Source organism: Bactrocera neohumeralis, chromosome 3 (assembly GCF_024586455.1).
Source record: "Bactrocera neohumeralis isolate Rockhampton chromosome 3, APGP_CSIRO_Bneo_wtdbg2-racon-allhic-juicebox.fasta_v2, whole genome shotgun sequence".
NCBI classification, from domain to species: domain Eukaryota; kingdom Metazoa; phylum Arthropoda; class Insecta; order Diptera; family Tephritidae; genus Bactrocera; species Bactrocera neohumeralis.
In genome coordinates, this window is record NC_065920.1 from 60438446 (window position 1) to 60456089 (window position 17644).

General features: G+C 36.1%; 1 long non-coding RNA gene across 2 annotated transcripts in view; it reads left to right on the plus strand.

Moving 5' to 3' along the window:
• Positions 1-6272: 6272 nt before the first annotated feature.
• The window catches only part of LOC126752866 (uncharacterized), a 62024-nt gene continuing 50652 nt past the window's right edge, over positions 6273-17644 (plus strand). Inside the window, exons 1-2 of one of the 2 annotated variants that reach the window (XR_007666044.1) lie at positions 6273-6370; positions 6432-6492. This is a non-coding gene — a long non-coding RNA (uncharacterized LOC126752866). Of the gene's footprint in view, positions 6375-6431; positions 6493-17644 lie in introns of both variants that reach the window. The other variant, XR_007666043.1, reaches the window with a different exon arrangement.

Sequence of the window (17644 nt, forward strand, 5' to 3'; positions counted from 1 at the left end):
AGATTTAAGATTTAAGATTTAAGATTTAAGATTTAAGATTTAAGATTTAAGATTTAAGATTTAAGAGTTAAGATTCAAGTTTTGAGTTTGAATATTTAAGATTTAAGAATTAAAATTTAGGATTTAGGATTTAAAATTTAAGATTAAAGATTGAAGTTTAATCAGAATATCATTAAAATTATTTGATGATAATTATTTGAAATATTTTTTAAATAAAATTATTTTTCGCACTATCGCCCGCTCATTCTCACACCTTTTCTCCTCAGTCATTCCCAACGTTCGCCAACAATTTTAGGCTTAATTGAAAACGCAAATCGACATTGCTGCGTAAGCCTATCCTTTCGATTCCAATTCGTTCTTTGTTTTGTTCATATTTCTTTTTTTCAATTTGTTGTATGCCAATTGCCACTACATACAAATTTCTACAATTTTTTTTTTTTTGGTAATTGCCCACCAGTTGGCAATTTTTCCCCTCAATTACCTTTGGACCTATTGCAAAAATCACCAAATTCATTGTTGCTTTGTTATAAGCCAATATTGCTGTTGTTATTGGCAAAAACTTTTTCGTGTGTTTGTATTTGTTTTTGTTTATTTTGTTGTTGCTATTATTGGTTTTTCGACATTCAAATATTCAAACAAAATTGTAAGCCAAGCAAATAGCTGCCGGCTGCAACGGAAGCGGAAAAAATTAAACATTTAAATGTTGAGATTTCAAAAAAAAGCAAAACAAAAGCGCTCGTGGATTGCGTCGAATGGCGTGCCGCACTTTACTCGTTGTTCGTTGATTTGAAACGATTTTTCTGGTTACGCACTTTGATTACAAATCGACGCGGGCAGTTGGGTTTATGGTAATTGGCTGCCGTCGGCCTCGGCTAACAATTTCCCAACGTGCCCTGCAAGTGGATTAATAAAGTCGCGAATTTTTCATTTATTGCTCTTTTGTTTTGCTTTCATGCTTTTGTTTTGTTTTTATATTTGACTTGTTTATTGTGCGAAAATCGGTTAATATTTGTAAAACAATTAGAACAACGGCAGTTGGAAATCATTTGGTTATTAAATTTACTAGCTGCCGGCGCTTCTATTGTGCAATACCACTTGAAAGAAAAGTGTGTTAATTGATTTGGGAAATCTTGTACAATTTGAATGTTTTGTTTTTAAGTTGAATTGAGGCAATTTCATGATAAATGTTGCTTTTAAATAATTTTTTTTTCAAATAAATCAAATTTGTTTTTCATAAAACATCGGGTGTTTTTTTAGATGTCTGGTTTTTCATGAGGCAAAACTTTTTTCGTTGTTGGTTTTTTGAACAGCAGTTACTTCATTCATATCCAGTTTGGTCTACCATTACATAATGAACACTCTCTGACACAACGATTTTTATAAGAAATCGTGCGATTTAATACCGTTTAACTGTTTTTTGTGATTCATACGAAAGAAATAACAAAGAAGGTCCAAAAATTTTGAGTGTGGAGAAAAATTTCTGTTGCCGAAACGTTCAGAATGTTGGAGAAGGTCTTCGGTGATAATTGTTTCTCGCGAGCAAGTGCTTTTGATTGGTAGAAATTATTCAAAGACGGTCGAGAACGGGTTGATGGCAAACCACGTTCAGAACGACCATCAACATCAACTGATGGTCAACACAATAAAATAAAGGAATTGGTGCTTGAAAATCGACGATTAACAGTCAGAGATCTTACTGGCATCGTTGGAGTATCGCAAGGATCAGTGAAAACCATTTTGAAAAATCTGTTAGGTCTAAGAAAAATTACTAAATTTTTTCGAAAAACAGCGTCGTTTGTCATTTTGAAAAATCTGTTAGGTCTAAGAAAAATCACTCAATTTTTTCGAAAAACAGCGTCGCGTGAACGTCTATGCCTTCGGACTGCCAGGAAGTTATGAAACGTATTATTACTGGCTATGGGTGTCGGATCTATGTTTACAACCGGGAAACAGACGGTCAATCGACCGAGCATCATTGCTAAGATGAGCCAAGCCGAAAAATTGAAGGCAAAGTTGCTAAAGTCAACTGTTTCGCGGATCGGAAAGAACAATTTCTAACGAAATTAGCCCCGTAGGTTCAAGGCCATAAAAAGTTTTTGGATGTTATTAGACAATTTTAAACAAAAATAAATAATTTTTCAAATTATTGACTACGATTGTTGAGTTGACATCCTTATGAGTGCAAGAGAGCGTAATGCTGACCTAACCTCCGCACAAGATATTGACGCTATGTCAAGAGAAAATTAAAATAATTCTTATACTTCCATGGTGAATGTAAAAATTTGTTCAATGGGTTCCAACGTGATCGCAAATAGTTCTGATGAGCTACACGTTTCCTGAAAATACTTACCATGGAGAATAACATGACAGAAGTCTACAATCTCGTATTGAGAGATCGCCAATTAAACCTGCGACAGATAGCTGAGACAGTAGATATCTCAAAATACAGCGTGGATCATATCTTGCATTAAAAATATGGGCGTGGAACCGCTGTCGGCAGGATGGATGGCGCGTTTACTGACTCTGGAAAAAAAGCTAAACAATGAGATTACTCTTTTGTAGTATTTGAAGCTGTATAGCTACAATTGAAATGCTTGGGTAGTTTCGTGGCTCTCGAGGACAGATGTCGATGATGCGTTGAAAAACTCCAGATACCATGCTGAAGTCTAAATAATGGCAAAGATGTTCGGAAAAAGCGAAGAATATCTTATCGACTGGAATACATTTGGCCACAGATGTATTCGACACCACGAAAGAGTTGGACTTTGAGGATCGATGTATGGGTGTTGCGCAAGTTAACGCAAAAAATAGTTAGTGGTGCTCGACAATCTCAAGCGTAAATGGTCGTGTTCGATTCGCGGTGAGCCGGCTCAAACGGTGGTCAAGTCAGTATAGATAGCTAGGTAAGTAAGAAGAAGTAGGGTTTTTCTGAGCGTTTGGTGCAATTGTCTGATAATACTCCACTAAAACCCTCAGTTCAAATCTGTAGTGTCGGATCGTTGAAGCAAGCCCGCCGGTGGAAGCAAAGGAAGGTCTCCACTCCGTTGGAAAGATCAGATATAGAAGGCCTTGACTGCACTTGGTAACTCGAATTGGCGTCAAATATTGATCGGCTTTTTAACTCGGCTATAACTGCGTCTGCGTCAGCAAAGAAGAAGAAGAAGAAACAATCGCTCAGAAGAGGCTAATAGGAGAGAAGTTCTGTTCCATTAAGACAACACTTGAATACACCCATGCATAGTGATTTGCCAGAAGCGCCTGGAGCTTAGTCGGACGGTTTTGATGCATCCACTGTATAGACCGCACCTGGCTCCAAGTGATTACTGTCTCTAGCTGACTATGGCGAATGCTTTTTCTGGAGAAGCATTCGCCTCAAAAGAAGTTTGTGAAAATCATTTATCTCAGTTTCATACCATTTGGGATGAGGGTTTCTATGAGATTTTCAAAATGCCAACATGTTATCGAAACAAACAGTACATATTTGACCTACATCGGTTTTTTTTAACTATGCTAAAACGCTTCAAATTATTTAAAAAATAATGGATTTCTTTTTAATGGACGTTTTATGTATATATCTAATATAATCAATTATGTACCATAATCCAAAATATATTCCACCTTTTCATTTCCTGCTTGATTTATGTCTATTTGTGTGCACATCGGCATAATTGATCACCTGTTCGCGCCAAGAAAATCAATCTATAAACGTACGCAATAAAAATTCTGCAGCAATAAAAGAGTAAAAGTAGATAATTGTTAAAACGCTTTCACATTATCGCCGTGCGCACAGATTATTTTCATTATTCCGTCTTCACACACATGCGACTAACTTTTTTACGAGATCACGTTTTGCAACATTGACAGCATTTCCAGCAGAAAAAGTTGTATTTTTGTTTATATGAACACAAACACACACAAATAAACAAAAATATATAAGTGGGAGTAAGGCACAGAAGTTCCTCTAGCAAAGCTTTTACAAAGTATAACAGACAAATGCTTAACCCACATTACAGTTTTGCCCAAAAGCAGCGTTCTTGAGCGAGTAGTTGTTGGCCTGCAGAGAAAAAATGTGTTTTGTAGCAAAAGCAGCGCGTGTTTTTATAAAAAAAAATACGGTTTTTATCAGTTCTCTCTCTTTTGTGGCGTTACGTTCTCGATATGGTATTTTTGGTGGAAGCACATATTCTCACTTTTTCTTACTTTATCGCTCTTTCGCGCTCTCTCTCCACATATTTACCTTTGCTTGACTGCAAAAGCACGCAAACTCAATTTTGTTTTGCAGTTGCTTACTTTTATGCGAATTTCCCATTATTTTGCGCCTGAAAGCAGACTACAACACTTTTATAGTATAATGTGTCATTTAGTTTACAAAAGGGTGCCCACCCACTCGTTACATTAACGGCGTGAGGAAGCTATATTTTCATCAAAAAAGACGAAAGACAATTTTACGTAAAAAATAATGGTTGAAGAAAAGATTTGTGGACTTAAATGAAAAATGAAAAATTTTTAAAAATATTACACAAAAAAAAAAAACAAAATAAAAAATGAAAAAAATATAATATCAGTTTGATGGATTTAAATCAAAAATTAAAATTAATTAATAAAAAAATTTAAAAATATAAAAAAAAAGAAAAATAAAATGAAAAAAATAAATAATGACTAAAAAAATTGAGACTGGAATTTGTAGACTCAAGTGAAAAAAAAAAAAATAAAAAAAAAAAAAAAAAAAAAAAATAAAAAAAAAAAAAAAAAAATAAAAATAAAAAAAATAAAAATTAAAAAAATTAAAAAAAAAAAAAAATTAAAAAAAGTTAAAAAAAATTAAAAAAATTTAAATGAAAAATTAAAAAAAAATAAAATTTAAAAATATTAAAAAAAATTAAAAATGAAAAAAATGTAAGCAATTTTTTAAATTTTCTCCAGCCGCAATTTATAAAAATATTAAAAAAATATAAAATATAAAATAAAAAGATTAAAAAAATATAGAGAAAAGGATTTGTGGACTGAAATGAAAAAATACGAATTAATAAACAAATTTAAAAATATTTAAAATAAAAAAAAATAATTAATTAAGAAAAAAGTTAAAAAATATTAAAAAAATATATAAAAAAATAAATAAAAATTAAAAAAAATAACGATATAAAAAAATTTCTGGATTTAAATGAAAAAAAGAAGAGTTAATAAACAAATGTAAAGATATTGAAAATATAAAAAATAAAATAAAAAAATAATGAATAAAACAATAGAGAAAAAAATTTGTGGGCTCAAGTGAAAAATTAAAAAAAAAAATGTAAAAAAACTATAAAAAATAAAAATAAATAAATAATGAAAATTAAAAAAAATAACAATATAGAAAAAGATTTCTGGATTTAAATGAAAAAAATAAGAATTAATAAACAAATGTAAAAATATTGAAAATATAAAAAATAAATTAAAAATGAAAAATTAAAATAAAAAAGTAAAAAACTATAAAAAATAAAAATGATAAATAAAAAATCAAAAATAATAATTAAAAAAATAGTCAAAGATTTAGGACTTAAATGAAAAATTAAAAAAAAAATAATTTACAATAAATTTAAAACTATAATAAAAAAATTTCAAAAAAAATAAAAATTAAAAAATTTAAACAATTTTTAAAATTTTCTTCAGCTGCAATTTACAAAACTTTAAAAAAAATTATAAAAGATTAAAAAAAATATAGAGAAAAGGTTTTGTGGACTTAAATGAAACATAAAAACAAAAATTATTTAATAAAAAAGTTTAAAAATATTCAAAAAATATACAAAAAAAAATAATAAACAAAAATTTAAAAAAATAACAATATAGAAAAATATTTCTGGATTTAAAAGAAAAAATAAGAATTAATAAACAAATTTAAAAATATTAAAAATATACAAAAGAATATAAATATATATAAAAAACGAAAATAAATGAAATATAAAATAAATAAAAAACTTACAAAAAAATAGAGAAATAGATTTGTGGACTTAAACGAAAAATTAAAAGAAAACTAATTTATAAAAAATTTAAAAATTATAAAGAAATTCAAAAAAAAATTAATAAATAAGAAATTAAAAATAAAATAAAATAAAGAATCAAAAAAAATATTTATAAAAAATTAAAAAATATTTATACATTTTCAACTACTACATCACTTCAACAACTTATGAAGAGCTTTTTTGCTGGTTTCTGCTGCATTTGTTGCATATAGTGCGCGTAACACATATTAATTGAATTAACTTTGTGGTCAACAGCTAAGTGCTGCTGGTGGATGTCAGTGAACTGCGGCGAGCAACAGAAATGGCAGACAAACAAAGTTAAAAGCAAACCAGAAAAAATGCATACTATGCATATGTACATATGTATATATGTAAGTATGTATATTATGTGTCTAATCGCATTAAAGGTTATTCATATCAGCCGGCTTGCAGGAAAGTAGCTGAGTAAGGCGTCTGCTGGCAGTAAATTATCGATATCGATTATTGTGGGCTGGTAAGTAACTAAAGGAAATGTAATAATAATATATATATGTGCATTAAGGTGGTCCCAAGAGAAAAATAATTTTTAAGTTCCAATATTATAAGAAGTAAAATTAAGGTTGAATATATCACATTAAGATTTTGCTCAAAATTTGAGAGGCATACCTGTGACATCATAGGTTAGGTTAGGTTAAATGGCTGATTAAAGATCACACGTGTGTAGTCCTTTGTGAAGCCATTGAAAAGAAAAAATCATGTGTTCGGACTTTTAAATTAGCAGAACGCTTAGTAGCCAATACAAATTTGCACAGGCGTTTTATTTCAATTCCCGCCAGTGCAGTGGGATGTCTAAATGTATCCGCTCTCTCGTCTTATTGGACCAAAAGCGTTTTGCGACAACGCATGTACGGATTAGGGCTCAGCACTGGCTAAGCTTTCATGAAGCCCAGCTATCTAGTAGTAGAACACAAGAGAATACGAGAGCACCGACCCGCTCCTATTCTACCGATATCGGTTTTAGGGTGCCTTTTCTTGCTAACTTATCAGCCTTACAATTTTCTGCGATTCTGCTGTGGCCTGGCACCCATACCAGTCACAAAGACACGCGATGCTACTGATAGCGAGGTTAGACACTCCTTGACCTACCCTGAACTCATTGAGTTCAAGGCTAGTATTGTCGCCCTGCCATCTGAGTGGAAGGTCAGTTCTCTGTAGGAGGCTGAACTACGGAGTAGTAAATGAACTACGGAGTAGTAAATCCACTGCTACTTTAATGGCTGCAATAAGGCTTGGAAAACACTGCAATAGTCAGGAAGTCTAAAGCTGGAGTCTGTAGAGAGATCCTGATAGTAAACCCATCCACCAACCTTCCCCCAAGTTTTGATCCAGCCGTAAAGAAGCTCACTACCCTTCTAATCCAATGGCTTCTTCCCATCCACAACTCCTTCGCTGGTATATGGGCAGAGAAGAAGCCGCCTGAGTTCGGTTTGGCGACTCCATGATCCAAGTGATCCGTTATTGGTCAAAGTGTGTGAGGATTTCCGAGTGCTCAGACACGTGTTCTGTTAGGAACCCAGATTCTCTGAGTCTGATAGCAACTATCGCAGCCATACACCTTCCGATGATGTCTACGGGCAATAGGTGCAAGATGGCGTTAATTGCCATGGTTGGAGTGGACCTTAGTGCACCACACGCGCTGATAAGCACCACCCTCCACCACATAAAGACTCCATAGAACTTAATGAGCTTGACTATGGTGTCATAGAGCCAGAGAACCACTTTCGGTGAGAGACCACCTTTTTGAATGGCTCCTCTACAGCAGGACAAGCTAATTGATGCTTTTTTTGATTTATGTTCAATATTCGACTTCACGAAAAGCTTTATATTTACGATGAGCTCTAGATCATTGTATCCGCCGGTTGCGGCAACGATACCACCAGGATCTGTAGTATTTTTTAGTAAATAAAACTGTCTCGGTTGATGGCGAGACCATTTTAGGCTGCCCAATTCCTTGAGATACCCTTTTGTCAACTCGTACACAGTACTCAGGAACTGACTAGCGCTACATCGTCTGCACAGTTTGCAATCACCCGGCATCCACGATCTTCAAGTTTTTACTTAAGATATTAACGAGGAGGATTCATAGAAGAAGATAGAGAATTACACCTTGTAAGTCAACGATCACAGGCGTTTCCCTATTCCGTTTCAATCACTCTGTCTCACAGAAGACTGAAAATGTGGTATTTGAGGTTTGATGAAAATCAAGACCATCCAGAACAGTTACGACTGCTTCGAAGGCTCCGTTAATATCAAGGAACGTCCCCAACAAATTCCTTCACCATAACGGCTTCCTCAAGAAATGACACGTTAGTTTGCAAGGCAGTATTCACTGACTTGCTTTTACAATAAGCGTGCAGCGTTCCTAATAAATGGTCCGTCTTGGAATGGGTCCTCCTATGTACCAGTCCATCAGCCTCTCCAGAGTTTCTAGTAAGAAGGAGGAGAGTCCTTGACTGTAACGTAGGAGCCCTGCCAGCCTTTGAGATGAACATAACTCTGACTCGTCTCAAAGCTTGTGTAGGCTGTGATAGCCTTAATAATTTTTGAGAGATTGATTAGTATTAATATTTTTATATGTATATAATTAGTGAGTATACACAAAAAATTAAAAAGAAAAAAATTTTTAACAGGTTTTTCTTAATTTCCCAAGTTACTAAGAAAAATTTTCGATTTCTGCAGTTATTGCGGCCTTCATATTTAATAAGAATTTAATGTCAAAATTATATTTTTCCAAATATCAGTTTGAACTGAGCTTATTGTTTCTGCTTTAAGGGACCAATTAATTCACAAATTGAGTAAGGTTTTCCCCTAGTTGGGTCCCGGCTTGTTATTTGATCAAATGCCTTCAATTACATTAGAAGCGTCCTTCCAAAATAGCTTCCGAGCAAAATTTTCTATAGTCATTTATAATCCTCTAAGTATTTGTACTGTCCTGGCCTCCCATGCCCATCCTGACAGAGCTTTTAATGTTGCCCCATGCCAGTTCACACAACCGTATTACCTTTCGGGGATACCAAATTCAGACATAGCGGCATAAAGGCAGTTCCTTTTCGTGCTGTCGAAGGTCTTTTTATAATCGACGAAGAGGTAGTGTGTGTCGATCTTGCTTTGCCAGGTCTTTTTCAAGATTTGGCGCGTAGTGAAAATCTAGTCGATTGGAGATTTTCCAGATCTAAGGCTACACTGATCCTCGGACATGCCTTCATCTGACCATATCTTGCAAAGAAGCTGATGCAGGCAATTTGTCACTTCTTCACCGTCGTTTTTGGATAGCTCGGACGGTAATCCATCGGCCCTTGCCGCTTTGTTGTTCTTCAAGCGGGTAATTGCTATTCGGAGTTCTTCATGGTCGGGCAATGGAACGTCTGCTCAATCGTCATCGATTGGGGAATCGGGTTCACCATATCGTGATGTTATGCCTTCCCAGTCATTCAGCACGCTGGAGAAGTGTCACTAGATCACCACTTTAGGTCCTCCAAGAGTATGCTTCAGTCTTGAAATCTTCCGTTAGTCGCCGTATCTATTCGTTCTCATGTTCTTCATACTCACGCATTTCGGCCTCTTTCTTGTTTCAACTCTCAGTATTTATCCCAACCCGCTTGTGTTGTGGTCGATCGCAGCATTGCGGTGAAGGCTGCCTGCTTTTTCTCCACTGCAACACGACAGTTCTCATCGTAATAGCTGTCCTTTCTCGATCCTACATTTGGGAATTCAGTATCCGTACTTACGATATCTGAACATTACAATGGATCGTATTTTTAACTTTGCTATTGGGGTTTGATGTAGTTACAGAAAAACCGGTGTGGATGTCTAACCTAACCTTAATAAGGGGCTTTTTCATAGGATCTTGTTGGTAGATCTAGATAAGACAATTTTTTCTCGCGCTTTTGACATTTCTTTTGAGTGAAGTTTGCAATTTCATTATGAAAAAATATACGATCCAACAACAAGTCGAAATTATTAAAATTTACTATCGAAATTCGGAGTCAGTGGCCTCAACTTTAAGAGCGCTACGTCCAATTTATGGACGTCATAAGGCACTTGTCAGATCAACAATAGAGCGTCTAGTGGAACAAATCCACAGGAATCCACAGGCACAGTACATAATGTTCCCGTACCAGTGAGACAAAGAAGTGACCGTAGTGTCGAGAATATTGCTGCCGCTAGCATTTGAGGAAGACCCAAATCAGTCTCTCAAACGTCGTTCTCAAACGTTGGGCATCTCTGTGACATTGTTGTGGCGAATTTTGCGAAAAGATCTTGGCTTACATCCTTACAAGATCAAATTGACGTAAAGACTGAAACCGCTTGAAAACCAGAATAGTCGTATGATAGTGAATTGAGCTGAGCAACAACTTAAAAATTATCCCAATACTCATTAGAAAATCATCTTCAGCGACGAGGCTCATTTTTGACAAAATGGGTCACCATTGCATGCCGAAAAAATTACGGTTTGGTGCGCTTAATGGACAGGCAGCGTCATTGGCCGTATTTCTTCCGTGATGATCAAGACCGGCACGTTACTGTGAATGGGAATCGATACCGCTCAATGATAACCCAATATGTTTGGCCCGAATTGGATGATATGGACTTGAACAATATGTGGTTCCAACAGGACGGCGCCACAAGCCACACAGCGAATGTCACAATCGATTTATTGAAAACCAAGTTTGGTCACGAAATGACCCAATCAATTGGTCGCCTTGGTCGTGCGATTTGACGCCGTTAGAATATTTCCTGTAGGGCTATGTCAAGCCAGCGACGATTGATGAATTTCGTACGAATATCGAACGTGAAATTGCAGCTGTATCAGCCGATTTATGCATGAAAACCGTCGAAATTTGGGTTCAGCTACTGGACTTCTGCAAGCGTGCCCATGGTGGCCATGCAAAAGAAATCCAAGTCCATACATAATGGCATCGAACGCGCTTTGACAGGAATAAAGAATTTTATTGATATTCCAATCCGCTTTTGTTTTATTTAAATTTAAATTTTGTAGCTCTCTATTGAAAGCCCCGTTATATGGTATAAGTATAGATTTTGGGTGTATTCTAAACCGGCCGGATAATGTAGGATTTTGACTGCCTTAAACCAATTTTAAATTCATAAGTAGCTTGACTGTTATGGATACAACGAATACTTTTTCGCACTTTCACAATGAAAAAAATATATCAAATTATGTTTTCAACGGTTAAAAATACTACACCAAGACTAGGCTTATTTGCAAAAAAATTTCGTCATACCAACGGCTGTTTTTTCCAATCTGTGTTTTTCAATGAGACAATACCTTTGCTGGATTTATTTTTTAAATCCTCAAAATGTCGCTATTTGGTGTGCTCTATGGGTAAAAAGGATCATTGGTCCATATTTATTCTAAAGTGAAGCCGGCCATAATCGTACAGTCTATGAGGAACGCTATGAAGCCAGGATTAGTGACGGTATTTGTATCAGAACTGAAGAATGTTGATGGAGACACGCTTTTGTACCAAAGAGACGGCGCTACTTGCCATACAGTCAACAAACAATAAATTTAATGAATTTATTCCAGACAGCCGCTGCCAACAATTTTCCGAAAGCACTTCTAAAACATATTGGCGAACTCTTGTCTTTATAAAAAAACAATTTTTTAGCCATAACAATAGATTATATGTGTTTTCTATCCACAACCACAAACCACAAGTCTTAAAAAAGCCCCTTTATAATGAATACAAAAATCACAAGTTTTAAAAAACACCCTTTATTATAGATGAATACAAAAAAAATGAAAATTTAATGAGATCAGTCTAGCGAATCACATTAAAAAAAATTCAAAAATCATATGCACAAGCACACACATTTACTGCTCCGAATTCATGTGCTCGTGTGGAAAATTTGAAAATTTCCTTACGTGACTGTGACTACCTGGCTGACTGTCTGCCTACGCTTGCACAACTTATTGGAAGTCTGTGTGCAGTAATGCATTATGACTTGAATGACTTTTGATAATGCTTAAGATGGCTTGCCATAAGGGCACACATACACCTGAGCGCACATATGTACTCATAAGTGTGTATGTTTGCATATGCAAAAATCTATGCATATAACTATGTGCTTACATATGTATACCTCGTGAATATTTGACAATCAGTGTTGAAGAATTCGCTGGGGCAAAAGTCAAAATCTCGAGAAACTTTTGAGCGCGTGAAATTTACGCTGCCATGACTCCGTGCAACTTCTTGGCGACTGCACTTGACTTACTGCGCTGGCTTATGCCATTTTTATGAAATGCCTATTTATATGCTTTGTTTTCATTTTTTCACATGAATATAGCGGTATTTTTTTTTGTATTCGCTTGACTTTCTTACCCTGCATTGTTTCTAGTTGGCTGCGCTCGCTTTCTCATTCTTCTCAATGCGTTGCAGTTGATCCATTGTCTGTCGTTGATTTGCTCGTAATCACTTTTCATAACACTAAATTTGCCCACTTCGAAGTCAGCTCCTTTGTGTAAATAATTAATTAGTGTATGAAATTCCACTATTTACTAAATGCACTCTGGCTGTTATGAAGACATTTGGCATTCATTAGTATTCTGTGTGCGCATTGTTTATAAAAATCAACGAAAAAGTTTTTGATGCACAAAATTAGTATTGAATGCACTTCATGAATACAAATGCATACGCAGACGTGTGCGTGTGTGTGAATATTTTAGCAGTCGAAATGAGTGAAGCATTGTTACAAATCACGAATGTACGTGTTGCTCATACGCACTGGCAGATGGCGGTAGTATATGAAGACTGCATAAATTGAAATTAAATTAGCTAAAATGAATCAAAGCAGACAAAAGTGTATTAATAATGTAAATATAACAATAAAATTTAATTCTACAAATAAAGGTGAACTGATTGCATTGAAAATTGAATTATTTTAAATTAAGGTAAATTAATCTTAAATCAAGCTAAATTAAGTGAAAAAGGTAGGAGAACTGAATGGTAAATATATATAATTACTCAAAGAAATTGTAGTTCGTGAAAATTCATTAGAATTAACCAAATAAATTCAAAGAAATTAATATAAATTAAACTAGTTTCAAAAGTTATTGATAAGTGTTAAAAAAAATTAAAATAACTATATAAATAATAATATATTATATTGTCAAATATCTCGCTTCCGCTTTTTTGCTCTTTACGTAGGTTGCTATATATAATTCTGGCCTAATAATGTAAATAGGCATATTTATCAACGAAAATGGTTTTTTTTTTTTTTGTTTTTTTTTTTTTTTTTTTTTTGTCGATTGCTGTTTTGTTTCGGGCTCATACGCATGGATCCATGATTCGTCACCTGTGACGATCTTATAAACGTCTTTTGAAGCACCGCGATCGTATTTTTTCAGCATTTCTTTACATCCAACGAGAACAAACCTTTTTTACGGCCAGGTGTTTGCAATATCGAATGATTGTCAAATTGTGCCTCTATCTGAAGGGATCCATGACGGTTTTACGGTATCGATCACGTACGGTATCGATGTTTTCTGGCACAACGGCTGTTTTTGGACGACCTTCACGGAATTCGTCTTTGAGCGAGCGTCGGCCACGATTGAATTCGTTGTACCAGTTTTTACAGTGCTATAGGATGGTGCTTCATAGCCATACAAAGATTTTAGTTCATCGATGCACTCTTGTCGTGATAATCCACGTCGAAAGTTGTGAAAAATGATCGCACGAAAATGTTCACGAGTTAATTCCATTTTTTGGCCGAGATGAATTTTTTAATTCCCTGTAAATAAAACAATTCACGATTAAATGACAAAACGTTCTGAGTGATGTTATGCTAAAAAATGTCAAACTTTCCAATGGAAATGTCAGATTGCACCTGGCAACATTTAGTGTTGCCCTAGGCCAGAATATATATAGCAGCTCTCGTATTAAATGCTTTCTAAAAAGTGTTACAGTGATCGGATTTAGTTCAAATATGCGCCGTTTCGTTCGATAATCTGTTTCCATCTAGACGGCAACTTCATAATACCCCCCTCGTAGAAGCCCCCCTCTTTATTTGTGAAGCACTCGGACAGCCACTTTTCACAAGCCTCTTTTGAGTTCCATTTTACACCAACAAAGGCGTTCGCCATGGACATGAACAGGTGGTAATCACTTAGCGCTATGTCCCGGCTATATGGCGGATGCAATAAAACCTCCCATCCGAGCCCCCGTAGCTTCTGACGAGTCATCAATGAAGTATGTGCTCTGGCGTTGTCTTGGTGGAACACTACATCCTTCCTATTCAAGCGGTCCAATTGTTCACAGTAAATGGTAGAATTAAGTGTCTGGCCATATGGGAGCAGCTCATAGTGGATGATTCCCTTCCAATCCCGTCAAACACACACCTGGCCGTCAATCCCGGTTTGGCCACTGTTTGGGACGATTCACCGGCCTTCGTCCACGACCATTTTCGCTTGATATTGTCGTATGTGATCCATTTTTCGTCGCCAGTCACCATCCGCTTTAAAAATAAGTCGAGTTCGTTCCGTTTCCGCAGCATATCGCAGGCGTTGATTCGGTTCCAAAAGGTTTTTTTTGCGTCAAATCATGCGGCACCCAAACATCAAGCTTTTTTGTGTATCCAGTCTTCTGCAGATGGTTTAAAATCCCATCCCATCTTCTGGGCGATGTCACGGTCTAACTCGATGTTTTCCATGATTTGATTGGTGATTCGTCGTCACAGGTCTTCCGCCGGCTGGCTTATCCATGGTGTCGTTTTCACCCACTTTGAATCGTCGAAACCATTCCTCCGCAGTTCGAAGTGATAGAGTTCCATGTTTGCGCGTCTATAACTATTGAACACAATATCCAAACTAATCATGCATAGCGTCGTTTTGTAGGTTATGTCAAGACCTTTCAAAGATGTATAGTATTGCCAGATACGAGCTCTGTAGCGCTTTATACATAGCCGTGAAATTCAAAAGACAAAAAGGCGAAAGGGAGATATTTGAAAACCTAATATATTTCTTCAAAAAAAAGTCTTTAAACGCTTCTTTTCACCAGACCTGTTTTTCTATATGTTTTTGGGATCGTTGAGCTCGTACTCGGAGTCTGTTTTGCCCCATCGCATCGTGGTTTTTTTCTAACTTCAAAAAATATGCTGGATTTTGAATGGAAAACTCCACGTTTTATATTTTTGTTAATAATCTTGGTCAATGAAACTTGTTACGGGGGGTTTTCTAGGTGATTACGAATCTGAGCTTAGGTAAGGTTAGGTTAGATGGCTGATCTAGAGAGATCGCACGTGGACTGCTTTTTGTAGTCCTTTGCGAAGCCATAGAAAAGAAGAACTCCTGTGTTCGAACTTATGAACTCGCAAAACGCTTAGTAGCCAATACAAATTTATACAGTCGCTCAATTTCCATTCCCGCCAGTTCAGTGGGATGTCTGAAGGTATGATATTTACGTCTTGACCTCCAAAACGCGAAACAATCAAGAAGGAAGCATTGAGTTATTTCAACCTCATATTCTTCCATACAGCTGCTGCAGATAAAGCCTTATAGAATTGACGCCAATAAGACAATGACCTTTTAAAAGCCCTTTAATTAGGGAGAGGCTAGCCTTACTGAAGGCAAAAAGATCACTAGTTCTCTTGCGATCGATCTTGGGCCAAAAGGCTTTCGCGACTGCGCATGTATCGATGGTGGCTCAGCGCTGGTCAGCTCCTGCGAAGCACAGGTATCTAGTGGGAGAACATAAAAGGATACGGAAGCACCAACCCGCTCCTATTCTGCCAATAAAGGTTCTGGGGCCTATTCAATTTCCTGCGATTCCGCTGTGACCTGGCACCCGTACCGGTCTTATCACAAAGACATTCGATGCTAGTGGTTAGGTACTCTTTGATCAACCCTGAATGCACTGATAAAGAGTAAAAAGCTAGTATCACCGCTCTGCTATCTGTGAGAATGGTCACTTCTCTAATGGAGAATCTACTGCTACCTTAATGACCGCAACCTCGGCTTGGAAAACACTGCAATGGTCACAAAGTCTGAAGCTGGAGTTGATAGAGACAGTAAATCTCTCCACCAACCTTCCTCCCAAACTTTGGTCCGTAAAGAAGCTCACTACCTTTCTTTTTCAACGGATTTCAACGGGTGGGAACCCACAACTCCCTCGCCGGTATATGGGCAGAGAAGGAGCCGCCAGAGTTCGGTTTGGCGACTCCATAATCCAAGTGATCCGGTATGAAGTCAAAGTGTGTGAAGATTTCCGAGTGTTCATACACACATTATTTTAGGAACGTAGATTCTCTGAGTCTGATAACAACTCTCGCATGCTCTTCAGAGCAACATGTCTACTGCTTGTTGGTAACCACTTCTGTTTGAAAAATAAAACATTAAAGTGATCCAGTAGCTTAAAGTCAATCTTGATGGAGAGCTCTATGCAGCAAACTCTTTCTCTAATCTTCTCTGCAAGCTTCGACACATCCGTGAAATAGCTCACTTCGCCTCTTTTCCAGAAACATCGAAAGAAAAACCATTAGGAATAGGCTCTGCGTAGCAGTGATACAAGTTTTCAAGGATGCAGTTGAAGAAGGAGAGAGTTTCAGAATATTTCTGTTTCGTAGCAGAGATGCCGCGTTATATTTCAAGTTTGACACAGTAAGCAAGTCTATTCTAAAGCTAAAAAATCGTTGAACACAAACACTAGTTCTCGTCTCCATGCTCTATGGAATTTAGTCTGGCCTAAAAACATTGGTAAATGTCTTCCATCGGTCTGTTCCACTCTGTGGGGACATTCTTTGAAACAGTTTTATCTTTTTGAATGTTGTCCTCCTATTTCAATCCTATATATGTATATAAGTGTCCTCAAAGAGTTGACGGAATAAATCTTTAGTCGCTTTTTATGCTGGATGATATTTGGTACTCGTAACATAGTGTCTTTCCCACAATTCCTACATCGCTGTTTTGTTCAACGTGAATCATGCATTCAGAGGGATCATCCCGTTTCAGCTACTTACCCTCAAATAATAGCAATTGAAGGTAGATGATTGGAATTATTTGGTGACCACCGAAGCCAGCGCATTTTCGGTATCTCCGCAGAGTTATAAGAAGATTAAGTACAGTTTCTCCCACTACCGTAACTAAAGTTGTTCAGGCTTTGTAAACTTTGTGTTGGTATTATTAAGATATTTTTTTCAGATTTTACTAATGTTATATAGAGGTTATGGTACTTATGTGATCTCTACGAAAAGACAACGAATTCTTTTTTAAATTTAAAATACATAAATAAAGTTTGTCACGAAGCTTGGAACTGCCAGAATGAAATGTTCGAGATCGTATAAAGAATTGTACATACATATATAAATGATCAGCCTGACGAGCTCAGTCCATTTAGCCATATCCGTCTGCGTGTCGGTCCTTCTGTCTGTATATATGCGAAATGGTCTCTCAGTTTTTGAAATAGCGATCTTTAATTTTGCACATGGGTTTTTCGCCTCCTTTGTCGAAACCGCCGATATCGGACCAATATAGCATATAGCTGTCATACAAACTGATTGATCAAAATTAAGTTCAAGTAAGGAAAACTTTTTTATTTGACAAGATATCTTCATAAAATTTGGCATGTATTCTTGTTCAAGGCAATGCTACA